Raw genomic sequence first — 5,419 nt, forward strand, 5'->3', positions numbered from 1 at the left:
AACAATAAAGCTAAGCGTGGTTCATAAACATACAATCAAGGTTAGAAAGTTGAAATCTGAAAAATTTCAGTTAAACTTCCCCTAAAAAACATTTTGAGACAAGGCCTTGGTAGGTAGCCCAGACTGGCCTCAAACACAAGATTCTCCTGTTTCTACCTGCTAAGTATTGGGGTTAGGTTTATAAATGTGCACCACCATGGGGGAATTTGTTTTGCTTTCTTTTGATTTGTTTTTCCTGAACTCAGGGCCTCACCTTTGGCTTTTTGTTCACTCAAGCTTGGCTCTTTACCACTTAAGACACACTCCCACTTTCTGGCTTTTTCTTTTTTTGCCATTTCTGGGGGTTGAAGTTTGGGCCTGGGCACCATCCCTGGGCTCCTTTTTGCTCAAGGCTAGTGCTCTAATACTTGAGCCACAGTGACACTTCCAGCTTTTTTTGTGATTAATTGGAGATAACAGTCTCACAGATTTTCCTGCCCAGGCTCGCTTCAAAACACAATCCTCAGATCTCAGCCTCCTGAGTAGCTAAAATTACAGACATGTGACACTGGCACCTGGCACTTTCTGGCTTCTTTTCTAATTAATTGGAGATAGAATCTCCTGGTCTTCTCTGATTAGCGATCCTTAGATCTCAGCATCTTGAAAAGCTAGGATTATAGGCATGAGCCACTAGTACCCATTTTATTTTATTCCAAAATTATTTCAATTGAGCTGTTAGGAAGTATCTAAATTTATTTGCTTTATTCAATCCTAAATCAAACACATGAGATAATTTATATAATTTTTCAAAAGAAGAATGTTAACAATTATTTTTACCCATTATATGTCAGATGCTATTTGATTTTTGCTTTACATTTAGATATACTGACTTATCAGTGCTTACAGCAACTCTCTAGAAAACATAATGTTGTCCACTTTGGGCCAGTAAGGAACAAACTCTGTGAGATTAAGTAACTAGCCTCCAGTAGCATAATTAGCACATGGTAAACTTTGAAGCAAATTCTGTGATATCTAAATATATTATAAATATAAATATATTCTAAATATAATATTCTCCAGCCATGTTACTAAGGGATGTTTTATACAAGAAAACATGGATGATTTAGTAATAAACCTCAACAACTGACCACAAGGGGCTGGCTGCTCTGCTCTGTAGCCTTCTTCTGTTTCTGGCAGCTGTGGATGGATGGTGTCTGCATTGTAGATGCTATGACCCAGCAGACTGCTGAACCCATACTTTACTTTCCCCGAGGCTGATAGCAGCAGGCTAAGTTCTGGGTGGTTGTCTGCTGATAGAGGATGGAGGCAGGTGGAGGACTCACAGTCTTTATCTCTAGGTAGTGGAGGCAACCATGCTTTTTTTTTTAAGTTGTTCCTGCACCTGGGTGGTAGGGTGTATCACACACTTCTCCTTTGAATAGGCTAGACTTTATGCCTGTCCCTGTTATTTCTGTGAAGTAAGAACACAGTCATAGAGGTGGAGACTCTCCCCTGGATTGAATTGGAATCATGTTTGTGATGCACTTATTCTGTAAACTGCAGGTGTCGCTAGACTAACTTTTGTTGGCTGCGGTGGGGAGAAGGGGAGAAGGGCCTGGAGGCAGTGCTGTACCAGCTCCACTGGGAAGAGGAGGGAGTGGAAAAAAGACAGGGTGGGAGTAAAGCCAAGTCTGAGAGCAGCCACCCTATGTGGGTCACTGTGGGCACAAATGAACGATTGCAGGCTTAAAGTGAGACCTCATCTCAAAAATAACCAGCATACAAATGTTGACTGAATGACCTGAGTAGCAGACCTCCTGCATAGAACTCATGAGGCCTAGTACTGCTAATAATACTAATAATAAATGTAAATAAACAGCAAACGAAGTGATAAATTAGCATATGCTCAAGAGCCCTAACCTCAACTTGTCATTTAATTTTTTCTTCATCAGGAAACTAGAAATAAATCCCTCAGTTTTTTGCTTTTCTTGACAGCAAAACTAAGTAGTAACCAAAGTAGCCACATATGGCCTTTAAATAAGATTTTCTGGCTTTAGAAACATATATCCTGAATTGTTGCTCCTGACACACATTTTGTGCCTAACAAGTATTTATGGAATGAATCTTTCCTTGTATTGATGACTTCAGGTTGAATCCACAACTCCTCAGACTGAAAAGTTTCAAATTTTAATATTCTAGCCTTGATGTTATTTTCCTGAACTATCCCTAACTTTATTGTTTTACTATTCTTGTTGAAATCAAACAAATGCCAGTGGAAAAAATTACATACACCATGGCTTTCCTTCATATAATTCTGCTCAGCCACTTCCACAGGCCCTAACAATTTTTCAGGCTTTAGTCCAGGCAGAATAGTATTTATTTTACCATAACGAGTATAAGACAGGATGAAAAAGGCAGTTTTGTGACACTCACCAGAGCACAGTGAGTTAGCCCACTATGGATATGTTCTTGTAAAACTCTCATCCAGTACTCTCTGGCATGCCTATTTACAGAAACCTAAAAAGAAATAAATATCACTAGTTTATCGGCTTCTGGTTATGGACAGTCAGACATCAAGAAGTGATCTTTTTTTTCCCGGAACTTTAATGACCTTACATTTTCTCTCCTACATATTTTTCCAGTTTGCACTGCCTCTCATAAAAGTTTCCATCAAGCCGGGCGCTGGTGGTCACGCCTGTAATCCTAGCTACTCAGGAGGCTGAGATCTGAGGATCGCGGTTCAAAGCCAGCCTGGGCAGGAGAGACCACGAGACTCCTATCTCCAATAAACCACCAGAAAACCGGAAGTGGTGTTGTAGCTCAAGTGGTAGAGCGCTCGCCTTGAGCTGAAGAGCTGAGGGACAGGGCCCAGGCCCAGAGTTCAAGCCCCACCACCAACCAAAAAAAAAAAAAAGTTTCCATCGAATATAAATATGGTAGGCTTGCGGCCTGGGCATGCCCAGTGTGGGCTCAGAAGCCCAGGCCCTGGAAGTGCCCAGGCGGTGCTGGTGGCCAGCCTGGCTTAGAGGGGAATGGAACAGGTCCCCCAGTGAGGACAAGCACCGGACAGATCTGCAGAGGCAGGCGAGGCTGCGGGGGGTTCCTTCATGAGAGATTCTGAGGTACTTCGCTATCTTCTGTGTAACAGACAGTCTGGGTGGTAAGGAGATGGCTGACAGTGTCAAAAACCCATCTCCAGGACCTTGGCAGGGGAATCAAAGACTCCATCTGGGGTATTTGTACCATCTCAAAGCTAGATGCTTGAATCCGACAAGAGAGAAGAACAGGGGCAAAGAAGAACAAGTAGTGTCCTGGCCCAAAGGAGAGCCCAGAGTATAGATGAGTGAGCCATGCATTTAGTAGAATTATCCAGTGCTTTGCTTGGAATGGCAGCATGTTCTGGTTCAGTCTTCTCTTGTTTTATCGAGTCTTTACCCTTGTACTTCAGTCAGTAACAGCCCAAATTATTGGTGATCCATCACTACAGGGAAATATTTGATCAAACTTAAGTGCTCTTTGTGTGTTCCCCCTGTTTGTGTTTAGCAAAATCGTGAATACCATTTGGTTTCAAGATATAGCTGACCTGACATTTGAAGTATCAGGAAGGAAGCCTCATCCATTCCCTAGTGTCAGCAAAATCATTGCTGATATGCTCTTCAACCTTTTGCTGCAGACTTTCTTCCTTATTCACGGGATGTTTATGAGTCTCTTTCCCATCCATCTTGTTGGTCAGCTGGTTAGGCTGCTGCATATGTCCCTTCTCTACTCACTGCTTTGAATATCATTGGTTCAATAAAAGAATTGATATGCACCAGAGATTGTCAAACATAGAATGGAACTGGCCTTACTACTTTGGATTTGGTTTGCCATTGGCTTTCCTCACAGCAATGTAGTGCTCATACATTGTTAGTGGTTGAATCTTTTCTATCCTTTTACCTTTATTCATTATCAGCACCAATGAAGCAAAGACTCCTGGAAAAGCATACCTTTTCCAGTTGCGCCTCTTCTCCTTAGTGGTCTTCTTAAGCAAAAGACACTTCCACAAAACAGTCTACCTGCAATCTGTCCTGAGCAGCTCAACCTCTGCAGAGAAGTTTCCTTCACTGCATCCATCTCTTGCCAAACTGAAGGCTGTTGCAGGCTACTGAGACACCTGTGATTCAGAAGGGACGAGTGGGATTGGATTGAAGCTGTGGCAGCTCTTTCTCTGTTCTCCTCCCCCTGCCAGGGCAGGCAGGACCCACCCTGACAGTCTCTTCTGTTTGTGGAGTTTGAATTTTTTAATACTTTTTATTGTAAAAATACTGTACAGAGATGTTACAGTTACATGAGTAAGGTAATGAGTACATTTTTATCTAGCATTGTTGCCTCCTCCTTTGTTTCTCCCCTACTGTTCCTTCTTTCCCCACCACCCCTCCCTTCTCAACCCCCCCTTCAAAGATTGTTTTCAATGTAGTGTCTTGTATATCTCATTGTTACAATGGGTCAACTTGTATCCCTATTTAAGCATTTTGTTTTTTTCCCTTCTCCTCCCTGAATTAGAGAAGTGTATATACAAGATTCAGGGCACCAGAATCAAATACAGTGAAAACAGGGGTTACACCATGGGGGAAGAACATACAAAAGAAACAAAAAAATCACTTAATACATTATAAGAACATTAAAAACAACAACAAGAAAGATAAAACCATTTGTGTCCCTATCTTGGGGTTCATTTTGTTAACATCATCTACTTGTCCTAAACTTTTACTAGTTATTGCAAATAAGGGAAACCATGGGACCTATGTTTCTTTGGGCCTGGCTTACTCCACATAGAGCTCCCCTATTACCCAGCAATCCCACTTTTGGGCATTTACCCAAAAGATCACAAACAAGACCATACTAAAGCTACCAGCACAACTATGTTTATCACAGCATTATCTACCGTTAGGTTTTTAAAGAGGAGGTGGCCGAGTAAGAACCACACCACGGGGGCAGGGAAGGTGGTTCAGTGGTAGAGTGCTTATCTTACATGCATGAGGCCGTGGGTTCAATTCCTCAGCAGAAAAAGCCAGAAGTGGTGCTGTGGCTCAAGTGGTAGAGAGCTAGCCTTGAACTGAAGAGCTGAGGGACAGTGCCCAGGCCCAGAGATCAGGCCCCAGGGCCGGCAAAAAGAAAAGAAAAAAGAACCACACCACACACATGGTATTCAGGTAACGGGTAGATTTATTCATCATTCTGGCTGACACTAGGCCATGTTGGCACTCCACGAGGCTAGGAGGGAGGGTGTCTGGCCCTGGGCTAGGCCTTATCTAGGCTACGGGCTGGGAAAAGTGTGGCCACATTGAATCCAGATGTGACCTCAGCAGATACAGATGTGACTCCTTCTATGTGTGCCAGTTGCCTAGATAACGAAGGTATTGGGTGTGTCTCCTTGCCATCCAGGAGCTGACCTTACATT

The 5,419-nt window shown here is 42.7% G+C and overlaps 1 pseudogene; it reads left to right on the forward strand.

Moving 5' to 3' along the window:
- The first annotated feature begins 1,709 nt into the window (after positions 1-1,709).
- Positions 1,710-4,127, forward strand: LOC106000649 (annotated as a pseudogene).
- Positions 4,128-5,419: the final 1,292 nt, after the last annotated feature.

Source organism: Dipodomys ordii, unplaced genomic scaffold (assembly GCF_000151885.1).
Source record: "Dipodomys ordii isolate 6190 unplaced genomic scaffold, Dord_2.0 Scaffold232, whole genome shotgun sequence".
Classification (NCBI taxonomy): domain Eukaryota; kingdom Metazoa; phylum Chordata; class Mammalia; order Rodentia; family Heteromyidae; genus Dipodomys; species Dipodomys ordii.